Raw genomic sequence first — 24,232 nt, 5'->3', positions numbered from 1 at the left:
AATAAATGCCTCTTGATTGGGATTCAACATCAAAACAGAACCTACCTAGAAAATCCACTGTGTTACTTAAAAAAATCTCCATTTTGTTCTCCAGCACTAATCACTTCATGATGCTTAATGCATGAATTAGGTAGTTTAAATAATCATGAAATAACTCAAGATAATTCCACTACACGTTTCCCAGAAATGTCTTCTTTTTTTTTTTTTTTTTGTGAGAACCAACCAAAAATAACCATGTTTATTTCCTTTCTGCTGTGACGGAGCCGCATGGTGAAACGTCACCATCTGTTAGCCCTCAAGCGGTCTTGAAAACTGAGCAAAGACAAACATAGATCCTATAAAAGCCTTGTGAAATGACTGACACATCAGTGTTTTATCAGACTTTCTAGGTGCGCTCGAGTCATCTGCGCCATTAGCCCAACAGTGAGGTAAAAGTGAAACTGCGTGGACTCAACAGGTCGAGTTCACTTAACACACGATGTGTTTATCTGCTTCGATAAAGAGCTCAAAAAGAGCCGACAGAAGGAGAAGGAGCAACACAAAACAAGACTGCAGCTGGACGTCTTGAGTTCATTGATATAAAGATGGAGGTCTGTGTTAGTGAAACTATGAGTCCCACATGTTTTGATTAAATCCAGGATTCTGCAGATGCAAAATGATTTCAATAATCTTCAATGAAGCAGTTGGGGGGGGAAAAAACTGCAATTAAAATACGAATGCATATAGACACTTTTGATCATTACAGGGAGTTTATTGCTGCAGAATGTAAATGAATCCTCATAACTCATCAAAAAATAATCTAACCTTGAAAATAATCTAACTAAACTGCAGCATTTACATTAGTCTTGATGTGATTTATTTTTAATATTCAGTTTTAAACCATTGTTAGAAACTTCATTACGGCTTCCTTCCTAAATGTGCTTTGCACAAAGAGGAAGATGTCTAGCATTTAGATAAAAAAACTATATAATTGAGTCTATTATTTCACCTTCTAAAACTTGCTTTCTGCCTATTTAATTTGTCACTTTGTAGGGTCATCTGATAACACTACAAAGGGAACTCTCTCAAACCTTATTTTATTCCCATGCCTCATCATTGCAGTTATTCTAGAACTTTAGACCAAAGTGTGAAAATACATGTTTCTCTTTCGATATGATCAAAAATTCTGTATTACTTCTGTGTCACCACTGTTTAAAGATTGTGAAACAGAGAGCTCCTGCAATTGATTAATACCCAACGCTAACGTGAGTGAGCTTGCCAAGTGTTAGCCTCTCTTCTTGCCACAAAATCAAAGGGGTGAGCTGGAAGACCTGAGCCAATGTGATAGTCGCTGTGATGAATTACCCACTGCCTGCCACAAAATGTGACAATAAGGGCTCAAGTGACTGCTAAAGTAAGACTGGGTTTCTTATCGCCACTTTAACCCCCGTCTGTACGCTTACTGCGGGGATGTGCCGCACAACACATAGTAAAACAATTTAAGGCGCAAGGAACATAAGTATAACAGTAGTTCGCCTGAACGTGTAGCAATTAGACAAATTTAATAGTATTTGCCAAGTTTGAGTTTTATTATGTATTTGGTCGAAACCTACAAGGTGAATCTCCATCCCAGTCTAAAATCTTTTAGAGCTACTAAATGTTTTTTTGTTTTTTTTTACTGGATTACTAAAACTCTTCCCTTGTCATATGTTAAGTGTTTTCCACCACTGAAAATGTTGAAAGTGCCATAAAGTATATACATTCATATCAATATTTTGGTGGTACCTGAGCAGACTTTAAGCAGAATATCTTAAAATATTTCTTTAACCAATTCTTCTTCTCCTTCACTTTAAATGGACAACAATGTCTAACAAAGTTCACAGTTGTCCCAAACTCGTTCCATTTTCAAATAAAAGATTGCACAGTGCTGTACGAGATGTTTAAACCTCAGGATGTCATTTTCTTTAACTTAATCTGCCTAAATTTCTTCAACTTCTAGCCTTCTTTGGTTTGTACGATGCGATTTGTTTTGAATCTTCTCAAATCAACAAACACCTGGATGAATAATACTATTAAATTAAACTTTGGTGAGCTGCACTTACTAATTAAATTAAACCTGAAGGCACTTAGGTGTGCTGGACTTTATTAGGGAATTATGCACTGCAAAAACTCAAAACTGTATCAAGTATTTTTGGTGTAGTTTCTAGCACAAATATCTTTGTAAGATATAGAAGACTGTCTCAAATATTTTTCTAATACTGATAAAAAAAAAAGTGGTATTTCCAATGACAGATTATTTCACTTATGACATGAGAAAATGTCTTGTTATAAGTGAAATAATCTGCCAGTGAAATTAGTATGTTGAGTGTACCAAGACATTCACACAAGAAATTACACCAATAATACTTGGTAAGATTTTGTGTTTTTGTAGTGTACTATAGGTGAATGCAAGCTTAGATTTTTATTTTTCAAAACATTTATAAACTGTGTATCCTTATCTGGCAGACCAACTTTGTGTTCGTCTGTCCAATAAAGTTCTTACAAAATATCTTAAAATGAGTGGTTCTAATGTGAGAAAACAAAAAAAAAGTTGAGTGTTGTGAATACTTCTGCAAGGCAATCTGACTTCTGAGTTGGACTGAATTACGTTTTAAATAATTGGATGTAAATTATGTTCCTTTTTCTAATGAACACTTGACCTCGAAGAGTTGAGATGCAAGCATTCGTAATGGAGTTGATCTTGCGGGGGCAACTCCACACCTGTTCCCTTTGTCTCTATGTTGCAGAGAAAGAAAACCAATCAATAAGTCCAATCAATGGCTTCAAAGGTGTAGCCTAAGCTCTCCTCTATTCTCTGTTGGCCGTCATTCACCGCAGGCTGGCCAGACACATCTTGTTCCAGCAGGAGACAGCTATTCACTTAGTGACGTTCAACTGTCTGCCGAAAGCAAAGCCCTCCGTTACGAGGGATTTTGACAAGAGGCTGTGTTGTGTTGTGCGCATGGATCTGAGCGCTCAATGGATTTGGAGGGGCAGGTGGAGGGGGGAAGAAAAGACGGTGGAGGCGAAGACGGGGAAGGCGTGGTGACGGAGGTGACTCTGTAGAGGAGCCACGCTGCAAGAACAGACGATTGCAAAGGCAGCACTCAGGAAATCATCAAACAGCAGTTGGTTAAGGGTCTCTCTTGTTCCGCAGCGAGCAAAGGGACCCAGATGATGTGACACCAGGCTGAGCCGATGAATGCGACTTTTGGCTCCGGTTATAGATAGTCCCATTTTGTTCAACACGGGCCGCCTTTCTTCCACTGGCAGCAAGCTGAATGGGGGGCTTGGCATTTGAAAAGAAGCCGAGAGATTTGCTGGCGGATTAATCCTTTCATTAGGGGAAAGTGAGACGCTAATTGCGGCAACAGCTGCATCTCTCATGTTTACACGGCTGACAGTTTAAGCGCCCGTCCCTTTGAACGGAAAAAGGCAATTATCAATAAAAGCGGGGCAATCTCGCTATGATGAACTGAGCTCAAATTAGGCCTCCCTTTTTTCAATCCAGTGACGACCGTTATAGGAACGCAAACATCCCCATTGGCTAGCAGCACGTGGTTTTGAGGGGCATTGTCGACCCGACAAAGACCAAACACTTGAGCTTCTGTGAGAAAGAGCTGCAAGGGAGACGGATCAAAGATGTTTAGCTGGCAAAGAGAGGATGCAGGGATGAAGCCGGGTGAAAAGGGGCTTGTACAGACTGCAAGGGAATAAGAATTGGTTGTGTTGACACATAACAGAGCAGAGTTTGCCAGAAAACCAGAAGTTGAATTACATGGATAACTGAGAAACTTAGTCGAAGCAGTTGTCTATATCCTGGAGCATGACTGTAGGACACAGACAAATATCAAGAGAAGCCAGCCAACGGGGTTCCAAAGAACAGGAAATTCAAACAGAAGAGAAAGTTGTTGAGGAAGTGGGTCAGGTACAGAGGTTGAGAAGCAAAAACAGGACGAATGAGGAAAGGGGTAAAAGGGATTAAAAGAGTAGGAAGAGATAGATGGAGGATGAGTAAAGTAGGGGGAACTGCATGAGTATGAGGAACAAAAACAGTAGCCTAGCAAGGCAGGCAGGGTAACATTCACTGTTTGAGCCGATCAATTTCCCGTCCCCTCAATAATTGATGTGACGAGCAGGGTGGGCTGTTATCTGTCAGGCTTGAGCAACCGAAATACAATTCCCACTGGGAGCCCACCTCACGTACACACACACACGCACACACACACACACACACACACACACACACCCCACACACACACGCATGTGTATACATACCCACTCCTGTGCACAAGCACAAAACACTCCAGACTTCAGCACACTACACACACCAGCAGCACAACCTAGCAGCTAACCTTGAGACGCGCGTTGGCTAAAGAAACAGAGAAATGAAATTCAACAGAAAATGGAAATTGTTTGGGCTCAATGTCGCTCTTACTGTCAACTTCATGGTCATACTGCATTTTTGCCACTGACGCTTTCATTCATCAACTGAGGGGCTTTTTGGCCATTTTGCATGCAAAGGCGTCAGGCAGGTCTTTTCTCACGTCCTTGTGTTGCGTCCTTTTAATCTCACACCCTCCATCTTCCGCCGGACTCACAAATCATGTCACACATGCACATTTCAGAGTACACTCTGCACTGCAGACTGCACTTTTGACCCGTTGCCTGTAGAGACACGCACGTATGTATGCAGAGATAGTCAGAAGAATCCACTGATGTGCATGAGTCTCATATTAATTTGGGAACTTTGCATATGTTCTTAAACCCTTATTATTTACCAAGAGTGAACGGATGATAGTGCTGAATTAAATTGACTGGTTTACTGGCTCAGACATGATTCTTAGGCAGATTTTGGGATTTTCAATGGAGTCGAGGTCAGGGCCTTTCCAGAAGTCTAATGTTCGCAGTACAAAGTGTTCGGGAATCACTGTCTTGTTGAAGAACCCGATTAAGTCAAAGTTTAAACACGCTGACCCAAACGGCTAATGGGAGGCGTGAGAAAACTCATTAGGATGCCCAGGAACAAACCTAGGAACCACTAAGGCTTAAGCCTAGCAAAATCTGGAAGCAGCTGGAACAACAATGTCACCGTCAGTAGATGGAAGTTAAGTTACGAGTCCCCATTGAGATGCAGATTTCAATGGGGTTTACCTGGTTAAATAAAGGAAATAAAAAAATAAAAATAAAAAAAGTAGTTTTTTTTTTTTCACAGATTAAAGTTTAATGTTAAATTGTGCAGAGGAGGTGCCAATCAACATAGCAGCACCTGCTCCAAAATTGGCACCTTCAAGCTTAAATAAAACTGGCCCACATGAATAAGTCAAATGACTTGCAGGAAACTTGCATCGTCACCCAAAAGAAAAGTTGAGCCATTTCATCACACAAGCCAAAGAACATTGTCCTGACTGAAAAGCCTGGTGGTAGCAACATCAAGCTAAGGAGCTCTTTCATCAACACTGCAGAAAAAGGAAGAAAAACTAAAAATGGACCGTCTTGACTTTTTTCAACTTCACCTCAAATGAACAGTTAAGTAGTCGAAATGGCACATTAGTGCACTCTTAGTAGGACAAGAATCCCACCTGCACATCAAAACTGGTTGAGGAAGGAATGGAAGAGGCCAACATCAAATCTCTGGGATCTCAACCTTACTGAACATTTATCAGTTTTGCAGTTCAGGGTAGGAGAAGTTGGGTCTTCAGGGGTTCAGGGACACCACGTTATGGCAAAGCTCAGTAGCTGATTCCACTAGCGTGGATTGACGCATGAAAAGAGTCCGTCTCCATTGTGATGTAGGCCAGTGTTTTTCAACCCTGGTCCTCAAGGCACACTGCCCTGCATGTTTTAGGTATTTCCTTGCTTCAACACACATGATTTCAATTGATGGTTGATTAACAAGCTTTTTCTGAACTGCAATCTGCATCTGAATGGGGTGTGTTAAAGCAGGGAAACATCTAAAACATGCAGGGCAGTGTGCCTTGAGGACCAGGGTTGGGAAACACTAATGTAGGCACCTCTTTGACGTTACACCATTGACATTATGCCATTTTTGATTTGAAGATTGATCACAAATCCAATAAGAATTACGTAAGAGGCTTGAAGATGGCTACCAAAAACATGTGCCTTCTGCACAACTTACTAAAAGACTTATCTACAGATAAATTAATAATTTTGCTCCTGTTTGTTTTTCAGAAATCATTGAACCTGTAATCTCTTATCAGTCCATCAAAAATGAACGATATAGCAAAAAACTAAAGACACTCCTGGCACAGATGGGTGTGTGTAAACTTCTGAGCTGCTCTGTCTATATAAAGACACAGAGTGGCTTCAGGCAAGGTAGCAGTTATCAGGAGCATTAGGCAGACATGTGGAAGGAACCTCCGCCTGACGGAGCACAACAGAAACAAGCTCCTGCTCAGCCCAAATCTATCAGGACCTCCTCATGTCACTTTACCCAGATGTGTCACACCACAACACCCACACACTCCCCACGCCTCGGCTCCGACGCCAGCTGTACCTCCTGCGATAACACAAAAAGAGCGAGGAGCCTCACTCGCAGACATCTGATTGACTCCATATGTACGGATCAGAGAAATATCCGATCATCACTCGCCTTTCCTCCTGGTGTCTGCTGACATTTACCGTATTCCGTGTCACGGTGTGTTTGGTGCAGGTGCGTAGAGAGGGACTGTGACAAAAGTGGAGCAGAATACATTAGTGTATCGTTGTTGCTGAGAAAACACCGGAAAGGAAAAACCTCAGAGAAGAGGCCCGACACCCTCACAAGCACTAAAGACGAGGCGAGCTGAAATAGTTTGTCACAATCAAATGTTGTGGGGGAAGAGAAGGGGTATCCGTTGTATCAGGCCAAGGAACTCTAATTAGGAATTTGGAGGCATTTCAGCCGGCCAACCAARAAAAAAAAAAAAAAAAACGTTTCAGACTGAAAGGCTTTAAAACATAAATAGCCTTAAAATTTATGAGTCACATAGTGGGAGTCAGCTGAACATCGGCAAGCGCAGTCATCGTCACGGCATGTGTCCAGAGAAGAGAAAAACTTGGGTATAAAAAAAAACATAACAAATCCAAAACACTCAATCCACAGAAAAGAAGATCTGCAAGGACATGATAGCATGTAATTGTCATGTTTGGGTAAATCTGTTTTATTTACTCCTGGATAAGAACGAAGGGGCCCCCACACAGAAAAAGGAACAGTCTCCCTGCAGTGTTGTAGTTGAATTTATGTCTGGTGACAGCTTTTAAATTATGTGCCATTCATGGCGGTAAACAGAGAGGAGCCAGGGGAATGCTGAGTGATGTGAGAGAAAAGCTGTAATTGCTTCTAAAAGAAGGAGCAAGATGAGACAAAAAAATATTCTATTTCTTCCATTGACAGAGGCAAGTCGAGGAATAATTTCGGGCACAAATCTTTTTTGGTTTCGACTGTTTTCAGTTTTGGTAGCTTGTAAAAGAGATGAAGACCTGGACTGGAAATGACCAACTAAAGACAGAGGTAAGAGTTTAGCCCCAACATCAGAAGAGATTTAAAAGAGAATGAGTGATTGCTTTAAATCATACAAATCCAAATTAATTTTACTCATTACGCTGCATTCAGCCTCCCTCTATTCTGTTACACATAAATAAGTATCACTACAACCTTCAGTTTACTACATGTAATCCACAAAGTGTGTAATTTAATCTCAGAATAAATGCAGCAGACCAGTCTGGGATAACACTGTGAAGTGGCTTAAAGAAAGTTTAGGTTACTATGCAACCTAAGATATACTTTTTTTGATGGTTCGGCTTTAAAGGAGAATCAAACTGCAGACGGTGACTGCATTCGGGTCTACTCACCTAGTAGATAAATCTTTTAGGTGGGAAGATTTATCAACAAAAACCCAAAACAAAACTGGCAAACGTGACTAGCATGAACCAAAAAACGACTGACAGCGACGATTAACGACAACAAGACTCCAGCAACTAAACAGCAGAGAGACAGGGACTCAAATAGCACAACAGGCGGATGACAAGCATGACAGAGACGAGGGAGACACAGGTGAAAAACGTGAGCATGATTAACCGAAACAAGAGCAAAGCTAGAACCCGACAGACTTCACAATAATACACAAATATGGGAAACGGGAAACTTGGGGTGTAAACTGAACTAAAACCAATAAAGCCTGACAGGAAAATAATCAAAGCTTGGAACCAAACCAAGACAAGAACTGGATAAATGAAGAGCACAATAACCAAGACCAGAAAGTAAGCTATGGAGTACGGCTGGACGAAGAACAGCAACGTAAAGACAAGACATGGAAAGCAGAAACAGTGGCCGATCGATCGGCCACTGATCATAATCGGCCGATTTCCGTGAAAAAGTGTATGATCGGTGATCGCCAATCCGGTCTCTTGTTTCCGATCACACAAACCGATCACCTGCATCTCATTTCGCAGCCTGCCTGTGCAGCTGGTCTCCTCTTTCCTTCACACTGCGCAAACGCGCAGCAACAAATCCTAAGCGATGTGGAACTATAACGCACTGAGTGAATAGGGAAGTTTGCATGTTGCGGCGGAAAATTGAAGCACGTGGGGTGAAGCACGTCAAAATGCATCAACACCACGAATCTAATATGGCATAAAAACAATGGCATACTTGACGGAGTTTGGCTACATCGAGGCTCACTGCAGTAAAAAAGACATATGGAGGATCAGATAGCAGGTAAAGCAGCGCACAGCTACAAACACTCACCCGGATTAGCATGACAGTCAGAAAGCTAAACAAATAACCCGCAAAATTATTTAAGTCTTCAAGTTGCGATGTAAGACGCTGGTTCTGCTCTCGCTGTTGAACCGCTGCTACGCGCTACAGGTAGTAATATTTCACAGACGGAGCGTCGCTTCTGCTCCACCTGGTAGTGACTCTCACACCAAACCTCTGCTTAAAGCTGCAGTATCTAACTTAAAAAAATAAATTTTTATTAAACTTTCATATTAAAACTTTTGCTGTCCTAACAGCAAAAGTTAATCTCTGAAAAAATAATCGATCTCCTCCCTGTTCTACATAATTACTCCACTCAGTCAGAAACAGCCAATCAGGACTAGCAGTAATCAGCTATCCGCCATGCTATCAGGAAGTTTTTATTCAGTAACTCTGGATTGTTTATTGTAATGGATCCTGTATTTGCCTTTGAATGTTAAGTTTTATACTTGAATTTTGTGGCAATGTTGAGAGGTTTTATTTTGACTCTTTGCATTATTTAGCCTCTTCAGCGCCTTCATATATCATCAGTCTGTTAAAGATAGTATTACCGATATCAGTACAATTTCCACAATGCCTGTTTTGTTTTTTTTCATGGAAAAGGTATTAAAAACAAGTTTTTGTCTAAATTAAGGTGAATTCATGGTTCCTTTTTCCACATAATGTAACCGGTAGTGCTTATGATTAAAAAAATAATAATTATGTGATTGGTATCGGTGATCGGCCCTCATTGGTGATCGGAATCGGCAGGAAAAAACCTGATCGGCACATCTCTAGAAACAAGTATTCAAATGTAAATTAGGCAAGAATAAAAAATAATCYCAGATTATCAGCAAATAACCTTTAGATATAATACACGAAGGACAACAGGAGAACTGTGAAAACTAACCTAACAGACAGGACTAAAAAAAGTAACAACTACAAACACAAAACACTAGAAGATGAGAAAATAAAACCCATAACAAAACCATAAAACACCCAGATGTTGTGACAGAGATAAGGAGCAGCAGCCTCACATACAGAAAATAGATCATGAACTCAACATAAAGAAAAACACAAACTGATAAACATGTAACTCCCTTTCACTGAGCCTCTGTTTGAATGGTTGAATATCCTGAGGTTTGAACATGTCATTGACACCTTTTGAGTCCATCATTTCAAAATACAGAGTTTGGCACATTTCCAAACTGACCAAAGATCCGGCTGTCCACTTAAAAAGTCATTTTCAAAAGAAAGTAATGAGAAGACCTGTTTGTAGTTTATCACAAGTTTATCACAAGGCGTGGCCAAATGGCAGAAACTTTACATCATGCTCAGCATACCATCTCCAGCATCATGAAATACGTTTGTCGGTGTTGGGGGAAGATGGATACAGCCGAGTACAGCGTTAAGAAAACCAGCTAGAGGCTGCAAAAGACTTGAGACTGGTATGGAGGTTAGCATGCTTGGATCGAGGCATGTTGATGTGTTTGAACGGACCAGTTAAAGTCAAAAATTAGATCCAGTTAAGAATCTTTGCCAAGACTCGACCGTTTTTGTTCAAAGAGAGTCTTAAGCTGTTTTGTGCAGAGATGGTAGAAGCCTGAGCGGTAATCACAGTGAAAGGCGGTTCTACAAACTATTCACCCATTGGGGTGGGGCGTTGGGGTAGGGGCTTAATAATACAAGTGCATGCCACACTTCTCAGATTTTTTGTGTGGAATACATTATTCCCCCATCACTTTACTAATTATGGGCTTTTTTCATGTATAACATACAATCCCAATAACATATAAGAACAAAAGTTAAAGGAGTATGAATATATTTCTAAGGGGTTTTATTTTGATTCAGTGTTAAAGTTTTAACACCATAAAATATCTAACCTATCCTTCCAAAGCCAAATGTTCAAGAGACTTTACCAACACATATTTAACATGTTTTTACGTCTGTTTCTCTCAGCTGGCGTGAGATTGACAGCTTGTTTGGAATATTTCCCTCAGTAATCATGCCAGGATCGACTGCAAACTGGGAATATTTTGAGATGTTAAATGATTGGAGCTCGTTATTGACTGGCAATACGTCCACGTGTCGCCAGTCATCACCTCTCGATAATGACAGCCGGAAGCAGAAACCAGCCGTCCAGGATATTCAGACGCAACAAAGGCAAGTGTAACACTCGTTTCCGTAATCCTGGACAAAAAGACACTTACAGATTTGAAATACCAAATTCTTCCCACAAATCAGAGAGTGGCTTTATTAAACTACGTCGGCGTGCTCCACTTCCATTTTTTGCGATCAACATTTCTCGGGCTCTTAAAAATAGTCTTGCACCATGTGTAAAAATAGTTTAAATCAGAGAACAGATACAATAAGCCTGGTGGAGGAGGTGGGGGGTAAAGTAGTATGATAATAAAAGTATCAAGGCATTTCTAGGGCAGGACAGACGAGGAAAAGAGCTTCCCGGGAACCGAGCTCGGTTCCCAAGTGAGCAGCTCACACGTGGAAAAGACGGGAAAAATATTTTTTTAAAAAGCCTTGTCGACTGAGAAGAGACGAATGACAGGACTCTTCAAAACAAAAACAAACGCCCTTTTAGCCTACGACGCGTGACACGCAGCAGAGCGGATTCTCCATCCGTCGAGTTCGGAGCGTGGCTGCGGCTCCCGAGCGCCGTGGACTCCCTGCCATGTAGGCCAGGGCCAAAACAAATGTGATGTCGAAGCAATAATAAACGAGCTTTGTGTCTGAGTGCGACCGCGATAATTAGTCTCAAGACGTTGTGTTGGTAGAGAGGGGGCTCGTAAAATATAGAGGCCTTCTGGCGTGCGCTCAAGAACAAATCTGTATTCTAGGAGCGTGGGCTGCTACACTAATGTTCTACATGGTCCAAATCTGGCAGAGGCGCAGGCAGAAAACTTTGTTTGGAGGAAAGATGTTGACGGCTCCAGGCGGGGAAGATTACCGAGTCAGCGTACGCCACATAGAGAGGCACACGCAGTCACGCCTAACACTCCACTCTGAGATAGGACAGAAGAAGAAGAAGGAAAAAAAAAAACGTCCCTTTTGTTGACTCGATTGCCAATTTCGTCCGAGAAAACCACACGCGCCGCGACTCGAGGTTTTCCGACAAAATTGGGGTCGAAGCTGAACGGCGGAACAACCTCGGGGTCAGGTGAAGATGATAATGACGTTTATAAAGTGCAAATCCACAACATGAGATTCACCCCCCAACCCCCTCACTTCTGTATCTCCACCTGTCGAACGAACTTCTATCACGACTGAACTCGAAAAGGGCCGCTCTGCAATTTTCACGCGGGGGGAGCCGTGTTGCATTGTTGTGCGGCGGAGCGGAGGAGAGATTGGGGGTGGAGGGCAGGCGGAGAGACGTATACATAAACTGCTGTGCCATTTACAGCCAGATGCATACAAGAGACGCACTCCTGCGGGCTAATGCGATGAATTATAAGATTATCGTCCCGCTCCCACGACGCCAGCAGGTGGATGCAGTGACATTTTGACAGCATTAATCGCCTCCATCTGAGGCTCTTCTGTTTGCTCGGGGAAGCGGAGAAATCTCCAGCGGCTGAAGGCCCCCGCTGCAAAACACTGATGCAAAAATAAAAAGAAATAAAAATAAAAATAAAAAGGTGTCGCTGCCCATTGGGTGGGCCAAAAGCAGCCTGGTGGGCTGCTCGCTCAAATTGTCACACAGTGTGGATTCACAGCTTCAACTTTTCTCCCATGACAACCCCTTTTTAGAGGAAAGGCAAACACGTATTAGTCATCTCCAGAGGGGGGAGTGGTAAATAAAAGAGAAAATGAGACATTTTGTATTTCTTTTGTACCTTTTTGCTTCACTTCTTATCTCTGCCGTGGTTGTATTTTATTCCCAGACCATTAATTATGCAGGAAAAGAAATGCTCTTTGAGAATAACAAAAAAAAAAAAAAAACAATGCATCGCAATCAGAGCATAGACATCAAGGAAAAATATCTCATGTTTAATCAAAGTGGGGTTTTTTTCAGCCAAACACTGAAGAATCTAAAATAATCATGGGGGGGGGGGGGAATTGATTACACATTAGAAGCTGAACCTATTGATGTTAATCTTGTTTTGATGACATTAAATAACCTCACAAATTCAAGTTGGTGTTTATATAAAAGAGATTTGCAGAATTGTGTGTTTTCCATGCATACAGATCTATTTTATAGCTCTTTCAAGTAGCTATGTTACTTTCAGTAGTTTTAAAAATGCTGTATAACATTAAATATGACTTAAAAGTAGTTTGACTAAATCATTTAGCGCCTTGTAATTGGGCTTCTGTCCCTTTAAGAAAAACTGCTGTTTCTGAAACTCCGCCTTCAGGAAGTCATCACGTAGCTCCTCTATTAACCCTTTAAGAATGTTTTTAGCAGCGTTTCACCAAAGTGACTCCTATAATGAGCGTCTCCAAAAAAATTTTGGACAGCTGAATGGTTGCCATGGAAAATGAAAGGATTTCTCCAACATACGTGAAACAATCAAAGCAACACTTCAGGTATGATGCAAAGCTGAAAAAGGTAAATATTACATAATAGGGTCCCTTTAAAAAGGTACAACAGCACAAAATTCTCAGATTTTATAAATATATGCTCACAGAAGCAAAAAAAATAGTCTGCAAAACTCAGCTGTCCAAGGTACCAGCTGTCATCCAGGAAAAGACGAAAACAAGTACCTGTGGAAGACGTTTTGAGATTTCCTACCAATGATTCCTGTATGAATGTCTGGCCTGACTCCAGCTGCATAAAAAGGGAAAGAATCTCCACCAGAAGTACCTCCGACCAAGAACACAGTCGAATGTTGTGCAGAACAAGTATGTACACCCAAAAGTGACTCCAGTTTGAACTCTTATTCACTCCAGTTTTCAATTTCAATCAACGTGACAGCTCATTCTCTCTCTCTTTTCTTTGGAAGTCAAATTTCCCAGTCCAACAACAAACGGCAGCCATTATTCTGTAGCTTAGCATTAGAAACGGAGGAAAAGGGTCCAAGACCACTGAATGCAAACGTTAAAAAAAAAACAACAAAAAAAACACATCGTCTCTGGATTAAATTGTTAGCAGTAGTTAGGAGAAAAACAAACAGCAAATCGCAGGCTTTGCAGCCATGTGAATCAGAGTACAACCACGGCGCACAGAGCACAGAGCCCAAAACCGACGCTGCTGACCCCTAACTGCTGCTGCTGCAAACCCAATTACTATTCAATTCAGAGCTCAGCACTGCTCCCCCCCCAGGACAGGGTATCGATGATTCATTTTGTGTTTTATCAAAGAAACAGGAGTGTCATTAAAAAGAGATCAGTCAGCCACCAGGCATGAGGAGTCTGCCTCTAATTGGCCATTCATCAAAAGGCCTTTTCAAGTAGATCGCAGTCCTGAAATATCACGCATGACAACTGAACTACACTGCATTAATTACGCCGCTGACGAACCTCCTGCTCTGTGGCTCGCCCCCTGTGATTGTAGGCTAGCCTGGAAAATGCAGCCAGTCAGCAGAATGCAAACTCTTAATCCCACCTCCCACGTGACAAAGTAGCTACATTAAACAATTTAAATAAAACAAACGTGTTATTTATCAGTGTAATTTGACATCATGAGCCTGAACAAACTGTACTTTGCTTCTGTATTTTTAGCTTGAAAAAAAAAAAATCCTCCCTGAGGTGCTGCCATTTTATCTGCTCAATATCATCAGTCAGGCTTTTGAAAAGATGCTTTCAACCATTTCACTTCACAGCAGGTCCAGCATGTTTTCACACTGACAGAGCACTCGGTTTGAAACTACATCATAGCAACTGTCTCTCTGTTGTCTTTGTTCAACTTAGCAGCCATCAGGACACACACAAACACACAGAAGAGGCGTTTTTTTTTCTCTTTTTTTTTCTGAGCTGCGTCTCTTTCCTCCCACCACGTGCGGGGAATTCTCCCCTTTCATCCATTTCCTGATGCACTCTAACTAGACAGTTTTCGGTCACGTCCCAGAATTATGCGCGATAGCTCTCTGGCTTCTAACGTGGGCTCGCAGAGGACGCGAACAGCTGCGCATCCGCCGACAATTCATCCATCTCCGAGCCCGCTCATTTTCTGGCTCGAGCATCGAGTTGATATCCTTTTTTTTCCCGAGCTGCTAGATCAGCCGAGGTCTGGTTCGTCGCTAAGCAGTCGCCCGGAGGCCAAGAAACACAGAAGCGTCCGCTGTTGGTGTGGCTGCAGAGCCACTTCGGGGGTTAAAGTGTGCGTGAAAAGAGAGGCGCTAGCCCAGCTGTGCACGAGCACCAGCGCGCTCGCGCGGCTTTTGAGGTCGCGTCTCCTGCAGGCGCCAAGACTGCTGAGGGAAGGATTCTTCTGAGAGAGACCCAGATTGTGTTTGATGTGCGGGTAATGATTCAGGTGAGGCAACACCTTCTCCACATCCAAGTCTACGTGGAAGCCTCAAACTGTGGTGTAGAGCTCAACAACAACAAAAAAACAATAAATAAAAAAAAAGAGAAGCAGAAATCGAGTGCATTAGAGGGCATGAAAAATGCAGCACTGAAAGTCTTGTATGTGCAGATTGTTCCTGAACTAGGCTGTCTGTGTATCCGCTGCCCCAACATCAAAAAGAAGCAGCCATTTTGACTTGTTTCAAAAGCAGAGCCCACTGGGAGTCAAGCCCATGCCCTTGCACTCCGAGACACCTCAGCATAGCGGCAACACACAGAGCCTCTCTGCCATCAGTTTATCGTTTTCTGACAGTAAGTAAGAATGTAATATGTCTGTAAGTCCCCAACACACAGAGGAACAGACATATGTCTGCACAGAGCATGCTGAACCCGGTGTCCTGAAGGACCAGCTATTAAACACAGGAATAAGCCAATTATCTTCATGGAGAAGGGAAATTTGCAATAGGATTTAGTAAATTCCTGCAGGACTCCTGTGTCGGGGGTGGCAGCTTATGCTGTAGGTGTTCTTCCATCAAGGATCCCCCACCACAACTACAGAGGCACATCTGTGGCTGAACTGAAACTCACTGCACATCATCAGCCACCTGAGCAAATACCCAAGCACTCACTCTCGCCTCAAACAGGAAAAAGGGACTCAATAAAACACAAAAGTAGAGAAAGAAATGAGGTGGGAAAGGCTGAGATGACCCTTCAGCGTCTCCGGACAGGTAGGTTGCTACATGCCATCCAATTAAATACGACATTCGTTTTGACGTAATTATTTCATGATTTAAAAAAAAGTGGACAACTTTTTTTTTTTCTCTAAACATACTGTAGGGTCAGGTTGGTTTTAATAATTTTTTGTTTTTTTCTCCTCTGACCAAATCGAATTATTTGAAATCCACAGATTTTACTCAGATTAGCAGGTCACCGAGTAGTTGTTGCAAAATAAAACTGAGTGTTTTTTTTATTTACTTTGGGCTGCCAGTGCCAGCACCATGGCACTACTACCAGTGTGTGAAAGCTGCTGCTTTGATCCAAACCCAATTGTTCAGAATATTAGCTAATTTTATGAATATGAAAGAAATGTAATTCCTTAGCACCGGTTACAGTCAGAGGCACCTTTTTGTTGCGCAGCATATGAAAGTCTTTCTAAATTGTAACCCATAATAAAATTATTACAGTTAGCTCCACTTGCTGCCTTCAATTTCACATGCGCTCAAGAGCAGAAAAACACACACACACACACGCACACACACACACAAACACACAAAGGGAGCTGTAAAGCTGAAAACTGCTTTGTGGCTTCTGATCCATTTTAGATTTGTCTGTTCGGTGTTACTATACCAGAGTCCACAAGCCGAACTCCTAATTGAAGCTCACTTGATTTCTGTGTGGTTCAGTGAGATTTGACCCTCCTCATGGGTTCCAGCCTCATTATCCCTCACCATGGAAGTAATACGAGCCGGGCAGCGTGACGGATATTCCTGTTCTTTCATCTGTTTCCAACTTGAACACCTTTGTCCTCCCACCACAATGACTCATGATTTATAGAAACGCTGGAAGCTGTGGTTTGACATATTCAAAGGCAAATCTTGGTAAAGTTTATGCTATAAACGTCTGCAAATTATACTACCGTTTTATTTGCTGCTAATGTAGGGAAACTGGAATTAGACATATTTATTAGGATTCAAATCTGTGAGGATTAGATAAGAGGGTAAATTCATCCATTGTTCAGTGGGTTTAAAATAGAAATAATCACCCTCCATTCCAAAATTGTAACTCTTTCAGCCAACAGTGATAAAAGCATGTAAAGGCAGGGCAGACCTGAAGGTCTTGGTTTTATAGTAGAAAATCTTAAAATACAGCAATCAGATTTTTGTTTCATTAGCCTATTATAGGTCTTTATTGTAGCTCGTTATTTTTGACTTTATTGAGTATGGCTTCAGTCAGAGCAACTTCAGAGAAATTTAGAAGAAAGAGTTTGGCTTGTTTTTCAGTTCTCAGCCCTCTGATCTTGCTCCACATTTAATTACAAAAAGAGAGGGTAAGTTAGATGTGATCATTTAGGATGAATTTCAATGCCAAGTGTGAACATGCACCCAATCAACCGAAGTTCAAGTGCCAAACCAGTGACAGTGCTGAATCAGCTCTATTTTTCCAACACATGTTCCTTTTTTTTATGCAAAGAAGGGGTAATGGGTTAGTGTGCAATTTGGCGCCAGAATCCATAAAAGTGGCTAGCCTCAGCACCGGCTCTTTGCTCAACCAGAAAATGAAACACAGCAGTCTAACTATTGCGAGTGCCAAGTTTAAAACTCTAGTTAGACATCCTCTCAATGTGCCTCATTTAAGACAACCTGTTAAGACGCCGGACTTTAAAGACTCAATATCTGTTCACCGTAATAAGATATCAGTTTTATTACCGCCTGTTATAAAATTTAATATGAGTCGATGCCACACATTGTGCTACGGTTTATGAAGACTACAAACTCGACTTCTAGCCCTTTTTGCGTCAAAGTTCTGTGATCAACATGCAAGCATGAATGGCCCAATTTGGGTCTTTTTGTCCTTTCCTTTTATAGGAGGAAATCATTAAAGGTCTGTCGTTGCGTCAGCTTTACAGATCACTCGGGTCTTCTTGTTCTTCTCGGAGTCAGGACCAAACGTGGAGAAGCAGCGCTCGGCTTTTATGCTCCTTTAATCTGGCATGAGCTTCCAGAAAACTGCAAAAATTATTAAATACTGGGTTCCTTTAAATCGAGGCTAAAAGGCTAAAAACCCGTTTGCTTAGAGTTGCCTTTGATTAATATCAAGAACACCTTTAATTTCTATCTGGATTGCAACTTTTTATTACTTTGCTACTGCAATGTAATGCTTTTTTTTTTTTTTGCTTACTGTTATGTTTGCATCATGCATCATGTTTGAATTACCATATTGACGAAACATACCATTAAATAAACTTGACTTGCTGAGAACATTGGAAATGTGTGCTTTCAGAACAAGAATTGTGGAATCAAAGGGAAGCAGCTTGCAGTTTTCCCAGGGCTAAGCTCCCTTACTCGGAAAAACACATGCAAGTCACAAAACGAAACTTTAATGCGAAAGGGCTTCTGACTCCGTTTATGAACACCTTTGGGGCATTTCGCATCAGCATTTGCTGATCACATCTCAATTGTAGCTTTGCTGATAATTCCTGATCAAATATCAGAAATGTTGGTCATCATAGTTGCCTTCATAAGCTACCTTTACAAATTAAAATGGAGACCCTCAGACATCTGAGGAATACTCACAGTAATGATGTGATTTGTCTTATACAGAAATTTTGAACACAACAGAAGGAGGAACAAACCTTCACAAAGAAGTGTTTTCGGGAACTTAGACTTGGGATGAAGGCAGTTCTCCATCTGTGGAAAGCCTGATCAGTTCCTGAGTTTGTCTTATAGAACAACAAAGAACATGCTTTGGCATCAGTTCTGGTTTTTACCCTCAAACTACGGCGTTGGACGAATCTTGTAGCTGAATAACAAGGTCTGTTCATAGTTCTGTAGCCTATTGCCATGGGAACGGGTCATGGTAATGGTATTGTGTGAAAAAAGTTAACTTAAGAAAACTAAAACAAAAAGGACAACCCTAAAGTGTATTTAATTACAAATTACAGACAGACATTCGTTTATTGCAGACAAACTTGCCTTGTTATCGTGAGACAAGCTGTCCTGTCAGCAATAGTGGAGTGTTGCCTGAAAAGGTAACATCGTCCATTTCTCAATATTACAGAGAAAAGTAATCACTAAACAGCCAAACACACACTGTCATCCACATACATACATACATACACTCTCCTGTGTCTGGACGCCAGTCGGTTAGTGACAAACCATTTGCGTCTCTCGAAAGATATTTTGCATCTACAACAAAAAATATTGTGTCACTTTTCACATAAAGAACAAACTTTCTTGAAACTTTCTATCCAAAGCAGTAATCCTCTTTTAGCTCACCGCTCTAAAGCTCCAGCCGGCGGTGGCAAAACCAAGAACATACACATCTACACACACAGTCACCCCTTGCGTTTGTTCTCGTTCTGTCAATGTCTGCCTCGCTTGCCCTCTCTCATTCTCATTTCTACACAGTGGGGTATAAATGTTAATACGTAGAACATCCATGTACACGCAAATGCCAAGCCACCCAGCCTGGGGCAGCCTCCTGTTTTTCTGTATTTTGTCTCCAGTGGAGCGAGATGCTGTGCAATTTATTTTTTCTCACTGGAATCCTACTTTATTCCGCCCATCCTGACAGCCATCCACCAAAGAGCTGGGACTTGTTTTCAGCAATCTAGTTCAGAGATCTAGCTCAACCAGGCAGTAATACAGACCCCTGCAGTTAGTAGGAGGGAGGGAAAAAAATGGATCTTTGCATTTTCAGTCCTGGTGAATCGGGAATAAAACTAGAGGAATAGCATAGAACGAAGCCTGTATGAAAGCTTTCAATTGAATATGTGCATGAAAATGTGCCGGCCACACACACTGCCACATGCACGCACGTAAACAACGCTCTTGGTCTGTGACAATCAGACCGTGACATCGTCTGAAACACTATCCCGCAGGCTTCCACAGAGGGGAAAAAAAAAAGAGCACTGTGCCGCCCGCCAGACAGAACCATTTTCTCTAAATGACCCTCTCCCACCTCCTCCCTCAGCGCCAGGGAGATGGTGGCCTTGTGCTTCAACATAGCAATGTAAAGGCTGAGGGTCAGTGTGTCCTGCCCTAAATTTCAACTGGGTATGCTGAAGGCAGAGCTCAACATTCAAGAAATATTTGGGAGTGGAGGGAAGAGCGAGGTGGAGGAGGGGGGCATGAAGGATGTTCAGGCTAATTCCAACACTTCTCCTCAGAGAATCTTGCTGCGAAACTGCTGGCAAATTTCCCCTTCTTGAAAAGTCTGCATCAGCAATCATCCACCTTCCCTTCCTTTAATGTGCGATCACCATCAAAGGGCACTGAGAGGAAGGGATAGTACATCACCCCCACACACACACGCATACACACGCGCACACACACACGCACACACACTCATCTATATGGTGTATAAAAGGAGCATCACGTGTGGGTGAGAAATGGTTCATCAGTCACTTGCCTTGAGTAGGTAATTTGAGCTGATATAGCTGAGATCCAGCTCTCAGCAAAGTCAGTGCAGAGTCACAGGCCTTATTACTCCCCCTTCCAAAGTCCAACTCCAGAGGAAGAGAAGCTCTGCACGCCTCAGTCTGTTTTCCTCATCCCTGGAAAGCACACAGAGGCAAGCACAAGGGGGATTGAAGCAATGCTAGATTGCAGAAGCGCCATGTTTCCTTCACCGTTAGAGAGACTTGGAAAGGGAATTGAGCCACCGCATCATCTCTGTGCATGAGGACCCAGGGGAATGTTCATGTGTTGAGCAATAAGCAGTCATTTCCTTGTTCTCCACACAGATCCCTGGGAGCCTATGTTGTCTGATTCATTTCACTGAATTGTCAGCTAATGAATGGTACGCTGCTGTTGACTGCCACACACGCACACACACACACGCATACACGAGCATTGCCACAAAAGAGAAAAGCCCCCAAGGGTGAGCATCACGGGGGTTCTCTCATTCTCATTAGGAGGGAATAAAAAGGAAATAGGGAACTCACTGATAATTTGCCGTGTTCCCTTTGTGGATGTGCATGGCGTTACATCTGGCTCAATAAAACAGAGATCACCATGCTGGCCTACATATGCAGTCGGACTGTGATCACATCAAGAAAGCAAGGACAGCCAACGTAGGCTCTGCAACAGTGTTAGTTATTCGCCACTCCAGCAAGGAAACACTAGTTACCTTAGAGGTAACAACCTGGTGTGAAAGTCCATAGAAGAAATTATGAAATAATAAAACAAAGCAGATTTCAAATCTTGTTTCCCTATCAGTCTTTACCCTCTTTAGCAAACGATTGAAATAGACTCTAGTTGAGTCTATTTCAAACTCAATGAGAGTTTGTAATATTAGTAATATTGCAGACATTACCAGTGTGGTGAGCCCACACCAGTAATGTCTGTCCTTATCATGCAACAAAATATTTCTATGAAGTAATCTGCGATTAATTTATCTTTACTGAAAAACAAGGTGAGAGCTTTATCAGCCAGCTTGCTGGAAGTGTGCAGTAACAGATAGGGCAGGGGCCGCACTACCCTGCCCCAAACTTTAAACAACCAGAAGAAACTCTGGCCACTCCAACACTTCCCCTAGCATCTTAATAAAATGACTATCAACTGTATGAATGGCATGATGGGACTCTTTAATGGCTCTCGTACTAAAGATCTTGTCAAAAAGTCGAACCATCAGTTTCATCATGAAGACAAGCTCTTATTATCTGATTTTGATGTTACTCCTCACCCATCAGGTAGCCCATTTCCCACACGCAAGAGCTTTCAACAATGGAATTGGGTAACAGTGGCAGTAACAAGCGAAGGTGTGCAGTTTAACTCAGTGGGGTTCACAAACTGCTGCACATAAGTGTGTCAGACAACTATTCACATTGATGGAGCATGATGGCTCAACGGTTTGTTTTTTTAGTGTCAGCGCTACTCTTGGGTAACTTCCAGTGATTCGTTCCATCTTGGTTCACTTTGCTGCCAATGTGTGTTGGGTTCTGCTGGCCATATAAACCATCTGTCATTGGTACGTCACTATCAACCCGCAAAACAAGAAGGCTAACCAACTGCTATGAGGCCGTGACGACGTTGTTTGTCGCCTCAGAGGCAAACAAGTGGATAGGGTAAGAGTTGACTTCAATAGCATTTCCGGAAAATCCAGAGATGCAACAGGAACCTTGTGAAAGATGTCTGATGCTATAAAAAATAAAAAAGAATAAAAATCACATTCCCTTTCATAAAGTATGTCCATTCTTGGCATATTCTTTTATCCGATTCTATCATMGTCCTTTCAAAACCTGACTATCTTCAGATCGACAGTACCTATGCCAAGTCTGTCTTTCTCATGCTACAACAGCAACACCTTTCCTTCCAGTTTGTAATTTCTGCAGTTTCATCATCAGTCAGAGACTCCGTGTAACCCATTTCCACATCTACCTGCTTTTCCTCTTCTTTGCTCATTTTTCTTTCTCTTTATCTCTTTAACCTTACCCTTGTCCACCTTTCATCCAGTCCTCTTCCCTTTATCACACCATCCCTTTCATACTTCAATGCCTTTTTTTTTTTATCGTCTCATCCTGGCTTGGCATCACCCCTTTTGCTTTCCATCTCCCATTTGGGTAAAAAAAGCTATTCATTGAATGCTAACATGCAGACTGGCATAAACCAAAGCAGAAAAGCAGCACGCTTCGCTCTTTTGATTTCCTACCAATTGAGTTCCCGCAACGCCCCTGCTGGTCAGGGGGAAAGATGATAGACAAGTGCTAATGCAATCAAAGAAACTGATACGCAGAGATCATCATGTTCAGAAGCAAATTGTGGACTTGTACACGTAAACAAATGTAATTGCGGTTTTCACCCAGGGATGTTTGCTACATGAGCTTTCCACATACATAAGCACTTCTCACACCGAACAGAGCCATTATGCTCGCTTAAGGCCCATCATAAGCGTGTACGCGAGTGTGTGTGTGGGAGCCATTCATGTATAACATTAGTCCTAATGTGTTCAACAAGGGGCTATAAGAGCAAAGATGTTTCACTGGAGAATTGACCTCAGCTGCAGAGATGACTGTTTCAAATGCTCGCTGTGCTCCCGACAACATCCAGAATTTATATATAGATACGGCAGACCCACTTTTCTTGCTCTTACAAAAATATAGCTGGTACACAGCAGGCTGTAATAATCGATATAACCTGAGAAGGCAGGTCATAAATCCAAGCAAATGTATTTCCCAGGAGGGGCAGTGGATGTTTAAGGTCTCTCACACACACACACATTATTACATTTGTGCACAGGGAAAAAAAGAATAATAAAAAAAAACAAAAAAAAAACAGGTGATATCTGCAAAGGCACGAGCACATTGCCAGCACAAGTGGTTACGAAGCCAAAGACTTATTATCACCAACTTATGAGGTTGTTGTGTAATGAATGGAAGCAATTAGCAGGGGCGCCTCAAGAAAACTGTGTAAGAGGGTGGCTGGGTGGAACGGGGCTGGGATAATCTTGTGAAGACACACTAAGACCAACCACCAACGCAGAAAGTCAGGAGCTTTAATAGAAATGGTGATATGAAGGAATGTAACATTTAGGACCAATGCAACACCATCCTAGCATTCTGGTGAGCTCCTGTTGTCAACTACGAGCCTAACGAGGCCGATTTGATGCGTCAAGTCCCAATCAAAGGTCAAAACCCCCTATTATGTTGCAACAACACTAGTCCTTTATAAGATCCTCAAACATATGAGGCTGTGACATAAAAGCTTGTCCCTTAAACCTATGCATACAAAAAAAATATATGCATATAGGAAAGTCTGGCTAAGGGTGGTCATTGCAACTACCAGTGACTCCAGAGGCTTGTTGTGCATAATAAATGGATGCACGGTGGTATAAAAAGAAAATATATTTATGTAAATTAATAAATTTTGCAAATCCAGAAAGTTTGGTCTTTGTTCTTTTAAATTCATGCATAAAACATAGAAATAATAGAATAAATTACATAACAGATACTACTACCACAGATGCATCATCTCTGGCTCATATGATTCCCTTGATGGCTCTCTTAGTGATGTGAAGTGGTGTAACCGGCACCCCACTCCTGCCCCCCATGTCCCCCCCCCACGCCCCCACCTCGTCGGTACCGCCACTGGCAATTAAGCACCTCGCAGCCTCTTTGGGGACACGCTGGACCGCAGACAGATTTGCGCATAAGCGGACGGTAACATGTTTGCGCCCCGGACTGTCTGCGCCTGTCAGGAACGCGTAAAAAAAGAAAAGGGAGAAGAATAAAAAATATATATGGCGCAAGTCCAGTTTGCGAGAGAGAGAGAGAGAGAGATAGAAAGGTCAAGTAATGGAGGG

The 24,232-nt window shown here is 42.1% G+C and overlaps 1 protein-coding gene across 4 annotated transcripts in view; it reads right to left on the bottom strand.

The window, feature by feature from the left end:
- cdh24b (cadherin 24, type 2b) overlaps window positions 1-24,232 on the bottom strand; it is a 228,829-nt gene that overhangs the window by 203,508 nt on the left and 1,089 nt on the right. The gene's annotated exons all lie outside the window — the stretch shown is intronic.

Source organism: Poecilia reticulata, linkage group LG17 (genome assembly GCF_000633615.1).
Source record: "Poecilia reticulata strain Guanapo linkage group LG17, Guppy_female_1.0+MT, whole genome shotgun sequence".
NCBI lineage: Eukaryota > Metazoa > Chordata > Actinopteri > Cyprinodontiformes > Poeciliidae > Poecilia > Poecilia reticulata.
Note: the sequence above shows the minus strand (reverse complement) of the source record. Positions and strands in the feature narration are given on the sequence as shown.